The sequence below is a fragment of the Mauremys reevesii genome, linkage group 1 (genome assembly GCF_016161935.1).
Source record: "Mauremys reevesii isolate NIE-2019 linkage group 1, ASM1616193v1, whole genome shotgun sequence".
Classification (NCBI taxonomy): domain Eukaryota; kingdom Metazoa; phylum Chordata; order Testudines; family Geoemydidae; genus Mauremys; species Mauremys reevesii.
Window position 1 is genome coordinate 198191078 of NC_052623.1, and position 22969 is coordinate 198214046.

Sequence of the window (22969 nt, forward strand, 5' to 3'; positions counted from 1 at the left end):
TTAGTGGAGCTATAGTTAGTGAGCTGGCTCCTCTGTGGTTTCAGGTGCCCTTACATCCTCTGAAGTCAAAAGGGGTCAGTAGCACTTGGTTCCTATCAGGAAGAGACACCTGGGTAATTTCTGAACAGAAATTTTGTTGACAGCCTCCATTCAGGCTGGGCAACTTTAGAGGAATGACAACATAAGAAACGAGAGATTTCATGAAAATCTATATCAGTGGGGACAGCCCTACTTACCCACTTTAGCTGCTAAGGCTAAAGGCCTCTGGAGAGATGGCTTAGATGAAGGCCCTTTAGCAAGATCAAGAAACAATTTCCCACAGGACAAATTGATGAACAGAAATATGGTAGCTATTCCTTTTTTTTTAGCTCACAGAGTAAGAAGCCTTAGATAAATAGACCATATTGGATAAATAAATAAAATAAATAAATAATTGGAGATATACCAATCTCCTAGAACTGGAAGGGACCTTCAAAGGTCATGGAGTCCAGCCCCCTACCTTCACTAGTGAGGACCAATTTTTGCCCCAGATCCCTAAGTGGCTACCTCAAGGATTGAACTTACAACCCTAGGTTTAACAGGCCCATGCTCAAACCCCTGAGCTATCCCTCCCCCCGTTAAGGTGACTTGAAAAGTCAAAGATACTGGCATGATTAGGTCTGTGCTTTACTTCTAATGACAAAAAACTTACATCTTCTGTAGCCATTTGAGCAACAGATTTATGTAGTCATATGATCAAGCACATTAACTTACAGGAACCATTCTATGGAGGACTCATCTTTTTTAACTTTTTGAAACATGTATATACAGGTGTAATAGCAAACCATGCATGCTTTTAATAAGATGCATTCCATGAGTTCTCAGCATTTCCACAATGAACCCATATCAGGCTCGGCCTCAAAATGATAAATGATGCCAACGTTTGAATAAAATTTTATTCCTTACAAATGAAAAGCAGTGATTTATAATGGTATGCTTTGGATGTAAAGCCAGGACATCTCTCATCCATCACCCAAAATAAAATGGTTATTTTAGAACTATTTGAAGGCAGTCATGCTGGAAACTTTGGCTAACCTTTTTAAACTCTAAAGTTAGGCACCTAAATCCATATTTAGGCATATATAAGAGGCCTCATTTTTCAGAGCTGCTAAGCACCCAAAATCCCACCAAAATCATTGAGAGCAATGAAATTGGCAGTTATATTGCAAATTTTGGCATAAAAATACCCCACAGTGGCTTACAGTTACTCATAAACATCTACATTCCCTTTTATAAATACACACGTTGTCTGTTTTCATATCTAGGGTCATTTACTTTGCAATATGACACTATAAAATTTAGCAAACACTGCAAAATCCTATAGGAAGAGAAAGCTTACTAGACAACTTCTGATTTAAGCAATTTCTGAATAAATAAGACCCAAACATTTGTCCAGCTCTCCAAGGGAACCCAAACCTTTTAGCTATTCAAAGGTCAATATTTTATTTAACATTGTTTTTGCTTGTTTCTGCACATCCTGGCTTCAGTCTTTAATAGGTTCTATTTCATTGGCAATAAGTGATGAAAATAGTAGGAAAAGTAATAAGAAACCTTGTTTTTTTTTAAATATACTGGGAGCCCAGTATCACATGCTCAGGCACTACTGCTTCTCTCCCAACAATACCGAGGAACAACTCCAAGACTTAGCGTATGTCTATACTACAATTAGACACCCACAGCTGGCCCATGCCAGCTGACTCAGGCTTGCAGAATTCGGGCTGTGAGGCTGCTTAATTGCAGTGTAGACATTCTAGTTCAGGCTGGAACCTGAGCTCTGGGACCCTCCCACCTCGCAGGTCATAGATCCTGGGCTTCAGACCGAGCCCAGAAGTCTACACAATTAAGCAGCCCTGCAGCCCGAGCCTGAGTCAGCTGGCACAAGCCAGTCACTGGTTTTTAATTGCAGTTTAGACATACCCTTAAGCTCGCAGGCCTTTGGTCCCACACCAATAGCCATCCCTCCAGAAACTTCATTATCTTTCTCCAGTTCCACTCTCTTATTGCAGGTTTCATAACATCATTACACTCCATATATTAGACAATCTATTATGACATCCACTTAGGGCTTCATGCAGGTAAAACTTGCATTGCGACCAACAGGACATTTGCATGAACACCTACTGCAAGACTGACCCTTAATTTTCCATGTGGACAGACATGATATATGAACTACTGAAGTGGTTTTATTACCCCCCTAACATTTGTGAGCCATAGGATGTTATAATCTACTGTGGAAAATAATTAGTACATTCACAGATTATAAGGCCAGAATGGACCACAGTGATCATCTAGTCTAACCTACTGCATAACACAGACCATAGGGCTTCCCTGAGTTAACAGGCTTCATGCAGCTGGTTTATATAGGCTTCCATCGTCAGAAGCTAGGGTGCGTGGCCACCACCAGTGGAAAGTCTGCCAAAAAGGTGGACATTGCCCATTTCCAACAGTTGACAAGAAGGTGTGAGTATCAGTAGAGGGGAAATTAGTTTTTGTAGTGACCCATCTACTCCCAGTCTTTATTCAGGCCTAATTTGATGGTGTCCAGTTTGCAAATTAATTCTAGTTCTGCAGTTCCTCATTGAAGCCTGTTTTTGAAGTTTTTTTGTTGAAGAATTGCCACTTTTAAGTCTAAACAAAAGCAACAAGGAGTCTTTGTGGCATCTTAGAGATTAACATATTTATTTGGGCATAAGCTTTCGTGGGCTAAAACCCACTTCATCAGATGCATGGAGTGGAACATACACTAGGGAGGTATAAATACACAGCATCTGAAAAGATGGGAGTTGCCTTACCAAGTGTTAACGAGCCAATTCAATTAAGGTGGAAGTGGGCTATTCTCAACAGTTGACAAGAAGGGGTGGAAATCACTTTTGTAGTGCTAATGAGGCCAATGTAAAAAAGGTGGCCCATTTCAAACAGTTGACAAGAAGGTGTGAGTATCACTAGAGGGAAAATTAGTTTTTGTACTGACCCATCTACTCCTAGTCTTTATTCTGGCCTAATTTGATGGTATCCAGTTTGCAAATTAATTCCAGTTCTGCAGTTTCTTGTTGAAGTCTGTTATTGAGCGTCCAGGGAGATTGAAGTGCTCTCCTACTGGTTTTTGAATATTACAATTCTTGATGTCTGATTTATGTCCATTTATTCTTTTGCGTAGAGACTGTCTGGTTTGGCCAATGTACATGGCAGAGGAGCAAAAGTAATCAACTGTTGAGAATAGGCCACTTCCACCTTAATTGAATTGGCTTCGTTAGCACTGACCCCTCCCCCACTTGGTAAGGCAATGCCCATCTTTTCATGTGCTGTATGTTTATACCTGCTTACTGTATTTTCCACTCCATGAATCTGATGAAGTGGGTTTTAGCCCACGAAAGCTTATGCCCAAATAAATGTGTTAGTCTCTAAGGTGCCACAAGTACTCCTCGTTGTTTTTGAACAGTGATGATAACCTCCTCTCTCACCAGGGGAGTGGGTGGAAAGAACTGCTCCAACAACGGGCTACTGCTGGCTAGTGAGGGGAGTGGCCAGTGAAGGTGTTGATTCACTACATCCTCTCAGCAACTGCTGCCTGCTGGATTCCTGTGAGAGCTGCATGGAAGATGGCAATTCTGCTTCACAGCAACTTTGAAGGATAACATTTGTTTTTGTTCCGCACTGGAACCAAACCAAAATCCATCTAGCAAAAACATTCAAAAGGCTGTGTGTCGAAATGGTGATTTGCACATTGAAAACCTGAGCTTTTAAATTCAGCTCTCTCTTTCTCTCTCACTACCCTAGGGGTGTTATTCCCCTGCTCATGCACACACACTCGCCATAGCTCTTATCTAGCTAGTGCAAGTATAAATGGTAGAGTAGCCACAGTAACCTGGGCAGCGGCAGCTATGCCGAATACAAACCTGCTTGAAACTGGCTAGTACACTGCTATGTATACTTATGCTAGCTTGATGACAGCTAGCATGAGTAAGTGTCTATGAGCAGAGGAAAGCACACCCCTTGCTTGTAGTGTAGACATAGCCTAAGACCAGAGAGCCCTGGACCCAAAAAGCATTCCCAAAGAAAACTTTGCTGAAACAGAGACATCTCCACAAAATGTTTCAGCTTTGCCAAAGCACAATATTTTGATAAAATTTTATTTAGCTGAAAATATTCTGACCAGCTCTAGTTCTTGTGAAGCTCTCAGCAGACATTAAAGCTGCTGCCAGCACAATCTCTGAGGGAGGGCAGCGGTGAAAACACCATGTGTAATTCTGCAAAAGTACCTCCTACATCTGGCCTCCTTTATGCAAGGAGGCTCAATTTGTATCTCCTTGTGCCAGCCAGGTTTAATCTAATCCAAATCCTTTTGCCTTTAACCCTTTCATAAAATAGATAGCACAGCAACTATATAGTTGTTAGATAGATAGACATTTTTTCCCCAAATGTGCAGCACAATTGTCATGCACATGTGCAAACTTTGCTTTGGGCAAAAAAATCACTGAAGATGTTAGCTCAGTGGTTTCAAAAAACAAAAGACGAACCTTGAGATTTAGCACACTAAGAGATGGCATCTAAGTTATGAGTGGGAGCTGGAAAAGATATGGCTGGACATATGGCATGAAGAAGGTGTTAAATGACACAACTTAAAAATGATTCACAATATGTTCCATGAATCTTCCAACCCAAAATCTAAGCTACTTACTGACAGGCCCTTAGCAGAAGTATCTGTGAACTAAAAGAGAGACCCAGCTCTGATCTAACACCACTTCTACACCAGTAACTCCACTGATCTCAACAGTGTTAGCTCTCCTATCTACGAAATCAAAATCAGGCCATATGTAACTTCACAAGACAAAACCATTGTCTTCATTTTAATCAACAGTGGACTATATTCAGGAACAGTGATAGCTTACATTTATATAGCATACTTTAGTCTAAAGACATTCCGATAGGATCACAATCTAATGTGCCTACATTTGTAGAGCTACATGTACCTACATGTGCTGAGCCCACAACTCCAAATTTATTCAGTTATTCATTCAGCAGTTCGGAAAATCATGCCCTTAGGCTTTTACCTGACTGAGTGATGGAGAAGTATTTCTGTATAGATGGTTATGAGATTGTGTTTTAGTTGATATTATTAGTCAGTTGAGGTTGGTATTGAGCTTTTTAGTAATTTAAGTCCATATGCCCTGAAAAAATATGATGGGTGCCCATTTAAAAATCTAAAAATAAAACTCTTACAGTACTGCTGAAATGCAGATACCTCTGGGGAGGAGGGAGTCAACCAAATGGCTCACAACACCTTGAATGCTGGCAAGAAAGGAAATTTTGACAGAATACTTTGGGGCAAACACCCCTACTTCCGAGACATAGCACCAAAGTTCATTTAGTCAGGGCCTCAGTTTTGAAGGTCTCATTTAACAGCCGAGTTCCTTTCTGTAAGTGAAGTGATTATGGAAAGACTGCACAGAAAGCTTCACAGACTGAAATCACAGCACAGAAAATATTCAAAGTTAAGTTAGTCAAAGATCAGGTCTTGAAAGAAATCTTCCCTATCTGATTCCCTCCGTTTGTATCTGACTCTGCATGGTGCTGTGCACATCAGCACATCACAGGCACGGGCCTTCCTGAAATGAAAACTATTTATCTGTTGGATGTAATGTAGCCATTTTTATTGGGTTCCTTTTGTTTTACATCCTGTCAGGCTATTTCCCAAGTGTTAGGATTTCAAGGAAGAGAGTACTTTGCCTCCTGTCATTTTGCTTTCAGCTGCTTGAGATGCTAGCTGATAACTCCCTGCAGTAACACCACGGCCTTCCTCTTTCATGATTGCCTAACATTTCCCTAACTTCAAATCCCTTTGTGCCATTCAGAACAGCAGAAAGAAAGGGATTTGCACAGAAGTGTCCTGGCAAGGACTCAGATAACTGAGGCCATGACTGGTCTCTGCACTCTGTCTCCTCAGAGTCTCATCATGCATGGACGCATTTGCTTGGGGAAAACAACAGGATTTACTGTCATCATTTTCCTAGGCCACTGCTGTGACCTATGTCAAAAATACATAATGTAGACTCCAGTTTGTTTTAATGAGAAATGAGGCCTCAGGAGAACTACTGGATTTGCGAACGGTTATTCTCCTGTGTAGGCATAAAGGGCTTTATTTACCAGTAATTGCTAACGCTGGCTGTTAATGTTGGTGGAAGTCCCGGAGGAGAAAAACTGCTTACAGACCAGAATTCTCAGGCAGAAAATGGCTGTAACCATAACTGCTAGGAGGAGAGGGAAGGAGGGAAAAGGGATGAACAGAGCTGCAAAAAATGAATAGAGATTCAGCCAAAAGGGCATGTTTAAGGCAGATAGAACGCTACTGCAGAAGTGCAAATTCTCAAGAGGTTTATGAACATGCCAGGAAAGAAGAATCCCTAGGTGAGTTAAGGCTGCAGCACACCCAGCGTAAACACAGCCTGCTCTGCGCCCCAAGAAACTTCTGCTTCAGTGCAATGGGTTTGACTGGTAGGTTACAGCCTGGAGGCTGCATATTTACCACTAGTTCTCATATATGGGGCCAAATTCTTCCCTTAGTCTAAATCCCTTTGTTAATAGACGTGAGAGTTAATTGGACAATAAAAATCCAAAGAAGGATTCACCATGTTCAGATTATTATTCATGAGGACTGTTAATCTGATAGTCACAAGAGTTCAGTGCGCCAATGGCTATTCATGAAAATATTCACAATTCTAAAAACAGCATTGTCGGAAAATTTGTCCAATTCAGAATTATCCTGTTCTTAGAAATTTCAGCCATCAAATCTTGAAGGAGAAATAATTGCATCCAATTTAGGTTACTGGCCACACAACAGCCCACTAGTTAAAATGCAGAGCTTCCAAATAAACAGGATAAAATCATTTGTTTACTACTTCTAATATATTCACTTAAATTGGGATCAGCTGACTAATGTTTCACAAATAGAGCAGAAAAGGGAAAAAATGAAAAAAAAATGTATTGTCTGAAATATATAGGCCAAGCAGCTCTAATAGAATTAGACTAGGGATTAATTTGAGCCACCCTAGTCTTTTTGGAGAGTGGGGGAGTGTTTCATTTTACAAGAATTACCTTCTGTTATCTTCATCTTCTGCCCTCTGAAAGTAACAGGAAAGACAGTTCTCTGGCCAGGCTCTCTAACAATTCTTCCACCCTCCCAGACACCAGTGGTTTAGAGAAGAGCTGGTTATAAAGGGTTTGGGGTGACGTGCTTGTGATGGCATATTCTGAAGAGTGGTGAGAGGTAGAGATAGTGTATTAGACACCTAGGAAATTCATTAGAAAGTGCTGCCTTCCCTCTAAATGAAGAAATGGGATTTAGCTTCTAAAACAGTTTCCTTGGTGACTGGTTTATTGACCTTTTCCTCCTTTCACTTTGCACAGTGGTGCCATTACCACAACTGAGCCTAGATTCTAATCACCTCTGCTGTTTGCTTAACTGGTCTCCTTTCAACTGTTAGACTGATTATGGTTTGCAGTGAAATGTAGGGTTATTTCCTTTAAAAAGAACTACTCGGAGGTGGGAAATGAATTCTGGGGCACATCTTAAGCTCCAGTCAATAACAATTTTCACCAGTTGAGGATCTTCTCTGGACTGTAAGTAGATAGAGCACCCTGTGCAAATGAATGTCTCCCATTTAACAAAAACTTGCAGGTCCTGATGTCGTACATTCTTCAGGTCTGCACATGTGCAGCAGATTTTCTTAGCATCTCTGCTTGAAAAAATGTATCTTATAGGGCTGGAGAAAATGTATAACCTCTCTCCTGATGTTTACCTGGTATCTAGTACAGCATCTAAAGCCTGGTCTACACTAGGCGTTTAAACCGGTTTTAGGAGCGTAAAACCGATTTAACGCCACAACCGTCCACACTAGGAGGCACCTTATATAGATTTTAATGGCTCTTTAAACCGGTTTCTGTACTCCTCCCTAACGAGAGGAGTAACGCTAGTATCGGTATTAACATATCGGATTAGGATTAGTGTGGACGCTGATCGACGGAATTGGCCTCCGGGAGCTATCCCACAGTGCACCAGTGACTGCTCTGGACCGCAATCTGAACTCGGATGCAGTAGTCAGGTAGACAGGAAAAGCCCCGCGAACTTTTGAATATTTCCTGTTTGCCCAGCGTGGAGCTCCGATCAGCACGGGTGGCGATGCAGTCCGAAATCAAAATAAAAAAAGAGCTCCAGCACGGACCATGCGGATGTGATCGCTGTAAGGGCAGGCAAATCCGTTCTATCAGCGCTCCATTACAGAAGATGAAATTCAGAATCCTTTTTTAAAAATCTCCAGACAGACGCCATAGCAGGGACTCAGCGCACTGCAGCGTGACAAGCGTAACGGAAAGCCAAAGAATCAAATGGACGCTCATGGACTGGAGGACTGAAGCTATCCCACAGTTCCTGCAGCCTCCGAAAAGTATTTGCATTCTTGGCTGAGCTCCAAATGCTTCTAGGGTCAAAAACAGTGTCCGCGGTGGGTCAGGGCATAGCTTGGCAATCTACTCACCCCCCACACACACCCCCAGAAGCGAAAGGGAAAACAATCCTCTGACTCTTTTACATGTTACCCTATCTTTACTGAATGCTGCAGATAGACACGATGCTGCAGCCGTCAACACCAACATCATCACTCCCCCCCTGCCATGGGTGGCTGATGGTACAAAAGGACTGGTAACCGTCCTCGTCATCAGCCTATTGGCACATGGGGCAGTAACCATGCTGACTAGCACCCGTCAGGTCGATCAAGGGTGCCTGGCCCTAATTTTTTCTGGTGGTGGATGGTGCAATATGGCTGGTAACCATCGTCATCATAGCAACAGGGGGCTGAGCTCCATCAGCCCCCACCCTTCATGTGTAAAGAAAAGATTCAGTTGCCCCTGGACTAGCAGAGGGATGCTGGGCTTCTCTCCTACACACTGCTTAATGTCCTGTCTGGACTATCATAGCAGCTGGAGGCTGCCTTCCACTCATTTCTCACTAACAAGTCACCATGTCTTATTCCTGCATTCTTTATTACTTCATCACACAAGTGGGGGGACAATGGTATGGTAGCCCAGGAAGGCTGGGGTAAGAACGGAATGAACAGGTGGGGTTGTTACAGGAGCACCCCCTGTGAATAGCATACAGATCATAATTTCTGCAGGATCTGACACAGAGCAGCTGTGCTCTCTGGTTCTATGATACAGTGGTTATCTAGTACACTTGCCTATATTCTAGGCAGGACTGATTCTATTTTTAGATACCAAAAAGGAGGGATTGACTCAGGGAGTCATTCCCAATTTTGTTTTTGCGCCCTGGCTAAGAGCAGCCAGGGGCACTTATGACAGCAGCAAATGGTACAAAAGGACTGGTAGCCATGATCATCTTAGTTCCAATTTATGGAAGGGTTTGGATGGTGCAATATGGCTGGTAACCATCTCTGCTGTCATGCAAAAGCAAAAGCATGCTTCTGTGTAGCGCTGCTAAATCGCCTCTGTGAGCGGCATCTAGTACACATACGGTGAGAGTCACAAAAGGCAAAACAAGCTCCATGATTGCCATGCTATGGCATCTGCCAGGGCAATCCAGGGGAAAAAGGCGCGAAATGCTTGTCTGCCGTTGCTTTCCCAGAGGAAGGAGTGACTAACGACATTTACCCAGAACCACCCGCGACAATGATTTTTGCCCCATCAGGCACTGGGATCTCAACCCGGAAGTTCCAAGGGGCGGCGGGGGAGGCTGCGGGAACTATGGGATAGCTAGGGAATAGCTACCCACAGTGCAACACTCCAGAAGCCGACGCTAGCCTCGGACCGCGGACGCACACCACCGAATTAATGTGCTTAGTGTGGCCGCGCGCAATCGATTTTATAAAATCTGTTTTACAAAACCGGTTTATGCAAATTCGGAATAGTCCCGTAGTGTAGACGTACCCTAAGACACTCTGCCAGGTTGCTGTTGCAGGCCAACCAAAAAAGAGTAAGTTCTAGGAATGTGTTAACACAAAGATCCCCCTTTTATAGATAATTTTATTTTCATGGCCTGAAAAGAGATCAGAACTGCACAACATTTCATGGTTGTTCCAGATGTTTTTGGAGGTGTCCACCCTGGAGTTATTACAAAGAAAACTCCTACAATGTAAAACATAAGGAAATGGGGTTACTTGCCCTTGTCTTCCAGGAAAGATAGCTCACATATCCCAAATTCTTCCATATTGCTCTTGGGTCTGTGGGATATGTGCTCCGGTATTTATATACACCCCTGATATCCCGTCAGGCCTTGCCAAAAAGCTAGGAGTCTGAATATGACTGCCCGCTAGACTACAAATCCCAGCCTTCCCTGGATTTCAGAGAGGTAGGCTAACAACTACCATAGGTCAATGTTATCTCTCATCACTGAAGACAGAGGAGAATTCCATCCAACAACGCTCATAGAATTCCAGCCTCAGGCCACAAAGTCAGGGTCAGTAAAACAGATTCTTATATAAACCCTACACTGTTTTCCCAAAGTCACCATTTGCCCCTCCTCTAGTGACAATGGCACCATTCCTTGTCGTGTACATATTCTTCAAAGCAAGCCTGGGATAGGGTGAGATTAGCCCCCCATAAATTGCAAAGGGACTGTAAACCTCATACCAGTTACCAGTTTCGTTTGTGAGTGCAAACAGAAAATAGGTACATTTCGCCTGAATTCTGTGCGTTGCTTGCATCCTTGATGCATGGCTGTGCTGTTCAAGACTATTCATTTCAATGCGAAGACTCAGCTCAGAATTTCTCACTTGTCTGATTATAGTTATCATTGCCATATTCAGATGAATGCTGCCAGTGAACTAGAGCTAAAAATATACAAGGGAAACAAAGACTCATGTTTCCTGGTGTAAACTCATAACCTACAGAAAAGAATCTCTTTCCCAGTCCTAGCAATAGACTTGAGGCCATGTATAGGGTAGGGGCATGTATCTTTCCCTCTGAATCCAGCATTAATCCACACTCAGGAGGTAGGATACTGAAGTTATGGTCGAATGGCCTAATCTGGTGTGGAAAATCCTATGTCCTTAAATTAGCATTCTAGGGATAGCAGCTTAATTTTAATGGGACTGCTTCATTAGCTTCTCTATTGCTTCAGTAAGATATTACACATCCCACTCAAACCCTATGTAGCCCTACAGCTATACAGTTGGATATACAGCACAGCTTGTGGTGCCCTGAATTAGAATTGCATTGAAAGCCACATCTTTGAGTACCATGGCAGAAGAGCATAGCACTCTAGGAGTTAAGGCTCAGCTGGCACACCAGAGAGCTTTTATACAGGAATCAGTGTTGAAAGTTCTCCTCTTGCCTTTTATTTGTACATGAACTAGGATTAATTATAATCTCCGAGTGATAGAAAATCAGTCATAAGCAGTTAGAAAAATATCACATTTGTTTGCTTTGTGTTAATGCCACTGACTCAAAATAATTCATGCTGCTCCAGCCAGATGGCAGAAAGAGGGTGCATTGTTGTTCTTTTTTTTCCTACTGGGCATCCTAAATCCAGCAAGAAAATCTCCAGATGGATGAATGCTCTGCATCCAATAAGCATGGGCTGCTCAGCTGGAGAACTGCTTTGCAATTTTGGTGGCAGGTTGCACATCTTCATGCTTTGGATGGGCAATGAAACCCCCTAGCAATTGTTATTGGACCTGTTTGAAAACAGAGCTCAATTCTATTCTCACACTGGTGAGAATTGGAAAGAAACCAGTTGAAGTCAAAGGAGTTGCACTCTCATACAACCAGTGTAGGTGAGATCAGACAGAGGCTTACAAAAAATGTAGCAAAATGAGAAATGTTTAATAGCTTTTATCTGACCTGACTTGCAGCGAAGAATAAAGGACAATACCAGAAATTAGGAAAATTCACTTTCCTGGGTGGCTAGCTGGATAAAATTTCTCTATATTAACCTGTGGCCTTTTAAAGCAGCTGTTAGTACTTCCTGGGGACATGATCCTGTAGAACCCACTTATACAAAAATCATTGAAGTTAATGGAAGTTTTGCCTGAATTAAATCTGAAGGATCAAAATTAGTAGAGCAGCGAGAGGATGGAAGATCCCCTTCACAAAGGATTTTGAGATGTCGAAATTTGGCTTTGTTCTGAATAAGAACAACCCCCCTAGATTTTAAAATTCTCCATGAAGAAATTTTTAAACAAATAGTTTGGGATCAACTGAAATACTTTTTTTTCCAATTTCTACTTTTAATTTTGAATTCTCTTTCATAGAAAACAAAACTTAAAATACTCAGAATGAAAAGTCATTTCAAAACAAAAATCCTGGACATTTCCACATCGTTGGAATCTTTCTGATTTTCTCCCAAAATGAAAGTCCAGCATAAAATAACCAGATTTCTGAAAATGCTTCAACAGAACTGCATATTCTGATGGAACATGGTTCTGTCAAAGTTCTCTGACCAGCTCTATTGTTAATTACTTGTCTACAGAAAGACAACATGCTAAGACTTTGCAACTTTTGTGTAAGGGAATACAAAGACATTTTACATAAGTGATGAGACAGATGTTATATGTATTATTACCAAATAAGAGGAGTTAATAATTTACCCAATATGAACACTGAGATGTAGGGGCATGACAGAGACAGCAAGTTATTGGTTATTATATGAACGGAACATCCACAGTTATATTAGATAAGTAATAAGAGACAAACCCATGTTTCAGGTAAGAAGACAATCACTAAATGAGAGGGGTTAAGAAGAAATGTCTTATATACCATAATTGTCAGTCCTAGAGATTAATGTACCTTCCTCTGAAGTAACTGGTATTAGCTATTGTAAGATATTATACTGGAATAGAATTGACTGTACAGCTCAAAGTGGTAGTCCATCTGTGTTCCTAGTGGGACTGGGAACAAGGAAGGTATGTAGTAGGCGGTACTAGCCACCAGCAGAAATGAGGTGAGTAATGAAAATGAAAAGGGCTGGTAGAACAGGGTTTGCCGGCAGGCAAGAAGAAGAAAGAGATTACTGGAACTGAGATGGGAGAAGGAATGGGGTAATGGAACAAAGGTTAGGTGGCTAGAACTTCACTAAAGAATCCTGTCTAGAATGGAGTTGTCCCAGCCTCAGTTCCCTTTAACCTTCAATGAAGGCTGTTTGTTAATAAGTGTGCCAGCTGGAAAGACAGAAAAGATCTTAACTCAGTATCACAGGTACTAATTTAAAGGAGGTTATATATATATATATATATATATATATATATATATATATATATATATATATATATACGTGGACACCTGATTGTAAGGATTTTTATCTCTCTTAGGCCGATCTGATCAGAAGACTTCGGGGAGCCTTACAGTTTACCTCCCGCTGAGTCCCCCTGTTAAGCCCATCTATCAGAGCTGGATTCCAATAAGCCACACACACATGATTGTAAACGAACAACAACCTTTATTTACTAAGGGACAAAGGAAAGGAAGGAAAGGGGAGTGGATTAATGATTCTGGAGATTCGGAATAACACACAGGCACACACATGCACTTATAATACAAGATGTTCTTCTACCTTACAGATGTCAGCGATGAAGGGGCTGCAGGATCCAGATGACAGAAGCCAGCGATGAAAACCAACCGTGGACAACAGATGAAATAGACAGGTACGTATCCCTATCTTGACTCCCACCCTAACCCGCTTTGCGTTGTCCTGAGTGCACAATTGATCTAACTAATCGGACCAGGTCCGTGTATGCAAGTTTGCTTTCCCAAAACAACAAACAAACAATCCCAACTTAATTAGTAAGTAACTATTGCAGGCCAATAGCCAGTGCCAAAATTGTACCACAATTTTGAGGAAAGCTAGACACCTGAAAGCTAGACACCTGAACCCCTGACAGCTCAAAAGCACAAGAGCCAGTGCCCCTGGTCCCTCCCCTCATTGGTCTTTATAGGAAGCTGTTGCTGGGCAAGGTCAGATTCCTGCTCTTCCCATTTTCCCGCCTTTTCTAGGTACTGAGGAACAAGAATCTGACCCAAAATGGAGGTCGCCTTGTCCTTTTACCAAAACAAAAAGGCCTTTTGGTTTACATAACTTATTTTAACTTTTATACAGAATAATTTGGCAAACATGTAAACTGAAATTAACATGATCTTCAGCTACCTTTCCACTTAACCAGACAGGTTGTGTCAGGACAGAGTCAAATTGTCAGTGTGTTCATGGGCAGCTGTTTTCTTTTTGTTTATATTAAGAGGGGATGGCAAATATTACAAATTGCATTGCTACTATGCCTGTGTTCAGCAAAATAACACAAACCAGTTTTGAATTTTAACAAGGTTAAGTTTTTACAGTGATTAAAAGAAGCAGTCTTCTCAATATGTTATTATTTCTTTAAATTTTAAATACAACTATAGGCACCCATCCTATGCTCTGGACACCTATCCTATAGATTTGCAGCAGCAGCAGCTTCACATTGCTATGTTGTAGCCATGGTACATTTTCCCCATTTTTGTCATTAACCTGCAGACATTGTGAGAATTAACTTCCAGTTAGGACCTTCAAAGTCTCAAATATATTTCTGGGCATGTCTTTTAGAGGCTTCCTTAATACACTGCATGATACTATTCCACCACTGATTATGATCATTCCAACAGGCCTTTTAGACTGCTTGCTCAAGGCATTCCTTTTTGTCTATTCCACTCATCTTCCTCTCGTCACTGACTTGACTCTGACTTTCCAGTGCATCCATTCTGTACCATGACTTTTTTTTCCTCTCCCATAATTTGATTGTATCATCTGTAATCCAACATTGCTTTTTCATTCTCCTTAGTTCCACTTGTTTTCCAGCAATCTCTGTGATAGAATCTTGAAATAAAGTTCACTTTTCCATCATGGTAGACACCTGGTGATCCAATATAGAATGTATTTGTTGGAAATTACCAGCATGTAACTATTAGTGAAGGTTTCATTATGAAGCTTATCAACACTGAAGTGTTTTGATGCAAAAAGGTACCCACCTCTGGAACTTTATTAAATAGAACATCATTATTGCTATGAGGCATCCATGATAAGATTCCCATACAAGATCAGCATTCCTAAATATGCATACATCCCGGATGAGTTTAGTCAAGGGTTTCTGAACTAGAATGTGACCCAAGTTTGCACTGTAACCTGATGGATATCAAAATGTATTCTAATGGCAACTTTTGTGCTGAAACCATGTAGCCATTAAAAATAGTCCATGTGGAAACAAATTCTCCTTTCCTGTATTCCTTCTTATTTCTTCATAGTTAAAAATCTAGATACTCTTTTTAGACAGAAATCATTGTCTCCCATGTGTGATGGGTCACAACAGGAAACTGGGAAAATTGATATTGGCCATTAAGCACTGAGACCTAATTATTAGCTCTATTACCCAGTTGAAAATAAGACCAATAGTTCTGACATACACTGTAAGGTGGATACAGACAAGTGAAGCAATAAAATGGAAGGATGAATATAAGAGGCTAGAAAAAAATGGTAGTGCCAGTGTAACTTTATATTAAGCAAAAGGTCAAGATCTCATAAAAAGCAATTATTCTCTCTATAGTTAAAATCCTAGGGTTGGAGATTACTTCTATGCAGACCACAGAGTATTTATAAAAGGAATGTCTGAAATCCCACAGGGTAAAAAGACATTTGCATGATTCACAGAGACATGACAAATACGCTCAGCAAGATGATTTTCTTGAAAATCTCATTTTTAAAGGATAAGCCATGTGCAAGCTAAAAGTCTCTAAATAACTCTGTTGCTAATTAAACACTGCTGGCATTTAAAGTCTACTTATGTACAGTCCTTTTATATTTTAGGACAGGAAGTGAAAAAGATTGTATTCATTGTCAACTGTTGTGTAGCATAGCTGTGCACTGTTGAACAGTTGCTGTGCTCATGTCTCTCAACCTTCAAGCAGGCCAATTTTGAGAAGCAAAATGTGACAAATAACCAGAATGAGGAAAATCTGTAGCACCTCATGCTGTCATTGATAGATGTCATTTAAAACAATAAACCTTGTTTTTAAGGACGTTTGCTCCGTGTGAATTAAGCCATTTTACAAGAGAAAACTGGGAAAATAGATTGCATTATATACAAACATAAGGACCAAACTACATGTATCATTAAGAAAAGTTGAACCCTGGAACTTCAGATGTCCAGCACAGGTTGCTACCACCTGAACTTAAGGAGTAATTGCTCTGCTGCAAATCAGCCACTAGAGGAGAATTTGATACACACTCTGCTTGCAGAGGAATATTAGAGATCAGGAATCCTAAGTTCTATTCTGGCTGTGGGAAGGGAATGTGATCTAGCTTGGCTAGACAGGAGAACCAAAGCCAGAGATCTGGAACTAACATTGAAACGTAGTGTAGCTGCGTGGATAAAACTTAGGTCTGCTGTATTAGACAACTGGCATGAAATCGTGCCTCAATTGAAGTCAGTAAAAATCTTGCCAGTGACTTCAGTTAGGCCAGGATTTCACCCCTGGGTTCAATTCTCCTTGCCCGCCACGAAAGTGGTGACATAAAAAGGACAGAGTTACCTTACAAGTGGAGAACCAAGGTTGGAGGCCAATTCAGTCAGGGTGGATGTGGTCCACTCCCAATAATTGATGAGGAGGTGTCAATACCAAGAGAGGGAAAATTGCTTTTGTAGTGAGCCAGTCCCTATTCAAGCCCAAATTGATGGTGTTAAGTTTGCAAATGAATTGCAGCTCGGCCGTTTCTCTTTGAAGTCTGTTTTTGAAGGTTTTTTGTTTAAGAATGGCAACTTTTACATCTGTTATTGAATGTCCAGGGAGATTGAATGTTCTCCTACTGGCTTTGGTATGTTATCATTTCTGATGTCTGATTTGTGTCCATTAATCCTTTTACATAGAGACTGTCTGGTTTGGCCAATGTACATGGCAGAGGGGCATTGCTGGCACATGATGGCATATATCACATTAGTAGATGTGCAGGTGAATGAGCCCCTGATGGTGTGGCTGGTGTGGTTGGGTCCTCTGATGGTGTCATCAGAGTATATATGGGGGCAGAGAAAGCAACGGGGTTTGTTACAGGGATTGGTTTCTGGGTTAGTGTTTCTGTGGTGTGGTTTGTAGTTGCTGGTGAGTATTTGCTTCAGGTTGGGGGGCTGTCTGTAAGCAAGGATTGACCTGCTTCCAAGGCCTATGAGAGTGGGGAATCATTTTCTAGGATAGGTTGTAGATCATTGATGATGCACTGGAGAGGTTTTAGCTGGGGGCTGTATGTGATGGCCAGTGATGTTCTGTTATTTTCCTTGTTGGACCTGTCCTTTAGTAGGTGACTTTTGGGTACCCATCTCGCTCTGTCAATCTGTTTCCTCACTTCCCCAGGTGGGTATTGTGGTTTTAAGAATGCTTGATAGAGATTTTGCAGGTGTTTGTCTCTGTCTGAGGGATTGAAGCAAATGCGACTGTATCTTAGGGCTTGGCTGTAGACAATGGATCGTGTGCTGTGTCCTGGATGGAATCTGGAGGCATGTAGGTAAGTATAGCAGTCAGTAGGTTTCTGGTAAAGGGTGGTGTTTATGTGACCATCACTTATTTGCACTGTAGTGTCCAGGAAGTGGATCTCTTGTGTGGACTAGTCCAGGCTGAGGTTGATGGTGGGGTGGAAATTGTTGAAATGCAGGTGGAATTCTTCAAGGGCCTCCTTTCTGTGGGTCCATATGATGAAGATGTCATGGAGATATAGGTTCTTAAAACCAAGGTATCATGCCATTAGAGATGGATTACATGGGCCAGTTCCCCAATGTGCTCAGTGATACATGTTTCATCAGCAGTAAGTGCAGGCAGAGTTGTAGGAAAGGGATCTTATTAGTCTACTGAGTGGTGAGTGAAACTCTAGAGTTTATGGGCAAGTGGCCTGAGCTGGGTTTGTATTTCTGAGCTCCTCGTGCTGCAATGAACAAAGTCCCTCGTGACACCAGACCTTGGTTCTCCTGTTCTAGTCGTCATACCAAAAATAACTTCCTAGAATTATTTAACTAAAAAGCTTTCCTCCCCCACTTTGGACATTAGGGTCAGGAAAACCCCTGCTTCCCCCCTACCTGTACTCTCTAAAGTTTACCTCCTCGGGCCTTTTCCAGCCCAGACATTATGGTTTCCCATATTATTTCTCTCTGTAGCATTATCTGAGAAGAAGAGGAGACTTAATTATGAAGGTCCCAGATATCTCCCCTTTTCCCAGCATGCTTTGCCAAGAGGGGCATGATAACTAGACCTTCCTTCTCCTATGCTTTAATAAGAGAGGTTTTTCGCCTGTCTTACCTATTGAGCAAGCCTGGTGTGCACCATGTCTTGAAACCAGGGTGGAGCTTTCCCAGAACTTGCACTCCCTGGTATTTCCTCTCCTCAGAGGACTAGGGATGAGTGCTCTGACCTTCTGTTCTGTCAGAGCTCCATTCTTGGGGCTAACACACACACAGATGGGGAAAACAAGTCCGGGTTGGTATGCATTGCAATCTGACTTGACTGGATTATGGTAATTGAAAAACTGCTTGGTACAAGTTTCTTGTATACAGTATTGTCAGTATTAATACTGCCAAACCCAAACATTCCAAAATCATGAGATTGCCTCCCCCCATCAATGAAATTCAGAATTTCCAAGCTAGATTTTTTTTAATGAATTTGCATTATGGTTTGTGAGCTTTGGGATGCATTTGTGTCACATTTTCAAGCTTTTTTCTACTACCAGGAGGGATAAGAATGTCCTCTAAGAATGAAAGAGGAAATCCTCATATATTCACATGAATCCAGCAGCTGGGGCTTTAAATAAAACATCAAATGTTACAAGACTTAAAATTGCAAGGGCTGGCACACTGCTAAAGTTATTTTCTCTCTTGGCTTTTCAGATGGTGTCTTTCTTTGTTTCAATAAAAATAAAGGCTTTAAAAACAACATTCCCTGTCTTAAGTTACATGCATTGTAACATGTTGTTCTTAATAAAGTTGTAGAACATTGCTACCTTCCCACTGAGAAACTGGTAACATTTGTGCTGTCTGTTTGGCATTATTTTAATTAAATCTGGGCTATCCACCAGAAATATTTGTCTTGTTTAACAAAGATAAACTCTTTTTTTTCTTAGCAGACTTGCAGTCATCATCGTCTCCAGCACAGTAAACTGTACCCAGCAGGCCCAGTCCAGTAGAAATTAGGAAGACTTCACACTTTATGGGATAGCACTGCTGCATTGTATTGAACCTGAGCCGGCTTGCACTGAAGTTAACAGCAAAACTTCTACTGATTTCAGTGGAGCTGGATCAGGTCCCAAGATACTAAGGCAACATATCTGGCCACTGTCAGTCATCTACATGACCTTCCCATGCCTTCTTGGATGGTCAACCATCTGACTAGCCACATTCATCTACCTCCTTCCCCAGGTGGTTTGCAAAAACAGCAATGTGCTGAGACTGAAGCGGTCCCATGGGTTTCAACTTGTATGTGGAACTGAGGCATGTATGACAAAGAGGGCAAAATAAGGCCTCCTAGCAAGCCAGGTAATTCCCAGGACCATCCAGCTAAAAACAAGGGATGGCATAACAAGGTTAAGCTGCAAGAGAAGCAGACATGATGAATGTGCTGTTATACATGCAGCAGACAAGTTTATGGATCTGGAAAAAACTCCATCTGCCTTCCCAAGTAGTTCCAGCGTCTCCTTCATATTAAGGCAGGGGTTCTCAAACTGGGGGTCAGGACCCCTCAGGGGGTTGCAAGGTTATTACATGGGAGGTCACGAGCTGTCAGCCTCCAACCCAAACCCCGCTTTGCCTCCAGCATTTATAATGGTGTTAAATATATTAAAAAGTGTTTTTAATTTATAAGGGGGGGGGGGGAGGGAGGTCACACTCATAGGTTTTCTATTTGAAAGGGGTCACCAGTACAAAAGTTTGAGAACCACTGTATTAAGGATAATTCTGAACTGTGCTCCAACAGCATTGCTAAAACAAATGGCTTCGAGGGGCAGACATCCACTCTCCCAACTTCTCCCAACCTCTGTCTGATGATTTGCAGTGAATAACTAGTGCAGTGCCGCTGTCAGCTTAGAAGAATGAGTGTCAGACAGGAAATTAACTTGAAAGGGAGAATAATGCATGAATTTAATACCCCAAGCATATGTTTTTTCTGATGTTCTTTATATTTTATATATAAACTGCAGGAAATGGTCTGGATCTGTGGTTTTTATCCCCATGGTCTCACCAGGATCGTCTCATTAAAATCACACAGAAATTGACTTTACTGCATTCACTGAACATCATCTCCCTCACCCCCACCCACATATACACCTTAATATACTGCCACAAATGGCAACAGAGAGACTTCTGCTCAGCTGCAAGCCTTTTGTCGGATGGGTGAGCCAGGTTTGCTAATGAAATTGTGGTGCACACTTGGATATGCCAGTTTAAAAAAATAAATAAAACTTCCTGGACTGAAAAAGTCACTTAGCATGCTCTATATGTTGCCAAATGACTATGACTAATGAACTTCCAAAATGCTAAATGAAAAATATGGTTCTGGTGCAATCGCACCTGGAATGTTATGTTTGGTTCTGGGCACCTCTATTACCAGAAAGCAATTAACAAACTGGAGGTAGTTCTGGGAAAAACAACAATGATTAAAAAGCTGGAGGATAGTCTTATAAGGAAAGATTAAAAGAGCTAAATGGCATTTGGCTAAGTGACCACTAAAGAGGGGCATGTGGTAAGCCCCCCATGGAAATGGCTCAAGCTACCTAAAAGATCCTTAAAAAGCAATACTTGTGAGGATGGGAGACAGCTTTTTTCAGCAGCTGGCCCCTTATCTATGGAACACACTTCCAGAGAAGATCAGGGTTCCGAGTTCAATCCTTGAGGGGGACATTTAAGGATCTGGAGCAAAAATCTGTCTGGGGATAAGTCCTGCTTTAAGCAGGGGGTTGGACTAGATGACCTCCCAAGGTCTCTTCTAACCCTGATATTCTATGAATAAATACTTAAGGTAAAACTTTCAGAAGCACCTAAGTGATTTAAGAGCCCAAGTTCTATTTTCCAAATGGACTTAGGCACTTAAGAGCCTAGACCCTATCAACTCCTAAATCATTCAGGTGCTTTTGAAAATATTATCCACAGCCATTTTGGGCAGAAAGGAAAGAAGGTAACTAGATTATATGTTGTCTTTATAAGCCAAGTTTTATTATCAAGAGTTCAGATTCTAGGAATCATTTAGAGTGTGAGAAAGTACTAATGGGATGTAATTTTGAAAAGAAAAGTTTAGAGCAAATTTCTTGACAATGAAACTTCCTAAGCTGTTGAAGGAAGGGTGTCCTTATAGAAATGGTGGGACTTTTCCTGGGGGCGGGAATAGCCCTGCACTTGCAGAAGAATAGACTGGCTCACCTAATGGGTTTCTTCCACCGCAGGAGTTAGAACTAAGAAGCATCACAAATCTGAGCTCAAAGTTTGAACCAGACCCACTTTAGAATCTAAACTGAAAGTTAAGTGAACATTGTAGTATTATATAATTTTTTGAAATCATTGTACTTTTTTATTTTGCCTGGAAGGGCTAAGGGATCATAAAAGAAGCTTTACTCTCAGCATTACAGCTTAGAGGAAGTGTTGGAAATCTTGCAAGAAAGATTGATCAACAAGATTTTTTAGCTCATTTACTCATAAACAAGATGTTTAGGTAAGCATCCATCTTTTGGGGCCTTAGGCCCTGATTCAGTAAAGTACTTAAGCAAAGGCCTAGCTACCTTACTGAATGACGGCATTATTCACTGTGAAAGTCATGCACAATTTTGTCCCTCCTTTTCCATCCCTTTGTGCCCGCTCCCTTCTGCCGTACCACGGATACTTGGCCTGACCACTATGACATTCCAGGGTGAAATCCAGACTAGTGAGGGGCTGTCACCCTACCCTGCAACCTGGGGTGCCTCACAATGCTTCTCCGTTGTAGCTTCCAACTTGGGTTGCTCACAATCAGCCTGCCAGCATGCAAGTCACACCCTGAGTGTCTGTGTAAAGGTACAGCCCTGTCCAGCAGCTCTGACCCCAGCAGCCAGTCAGCAAACACCAGCCATAGTCGGTCTTCCAGCAGCTTTGGTTACTGTTTGCAGGGTGACCCCAACACACTCCCAATCCCAAATTTTCCCCAAAACATGAGTATTACACTGTCCAGCCCTCCCCTGGGCAGTCCAGATATAGTAGGTCCATTACAACTCTAAGAAAATCAATACACCACAGCATGCTACCCCAAATGGAGTTACCCACACAGTTCACAACACTGGATTAGTTTTGAGTAAAGGTTCAAGCAAAGAGACATTAAAGTCAGAAATGGTTACAGGAGAAATAAAGATAAAATGCTTTCTAAACTTAACTAGACTTGGTTCAAGTGAAATTCCTACCACATGTTTTTAGTACATTGCTGACCAAACTCTTAGGCCAGGATGTGCTCCCAAAGTCCAACAGCTGTTTCTCTTGTCAGGTGAAAAGAGATTGATGGGTAGGGAGAGAGAACTTAGGGTGTTTTTGCCCCTTCTTTTTATAGTTCAGTCACCATTTGAAAAACATTTTCCTAAGCCTGACCCCTAGTTAATGTTCTTTCCAGCTGAGAGTAAAAAGGCATGGAATCTGGTGGAGGAAGGAGGCTTCATGCTGTTTGTTTTCGCATTTATATGCTGAAATGCAGATTTTCTTTGTCTTCATTCTCCCCCCATTATCTGAGGACTCTGTTCACAGCTTTTATGCTAATTGAGGTAAACACACATCCCTTTGTTTAAGACAGGCCTGCTTGACCAGTTCTACCCAATCAGAGCTATGTGAGTTTGAACATGTTCCTTTAACATTTTATAACTTCACACATAGTGTTGCTACATACGTTTCACCATGACATTATTGACCAGTGAATTATTAGC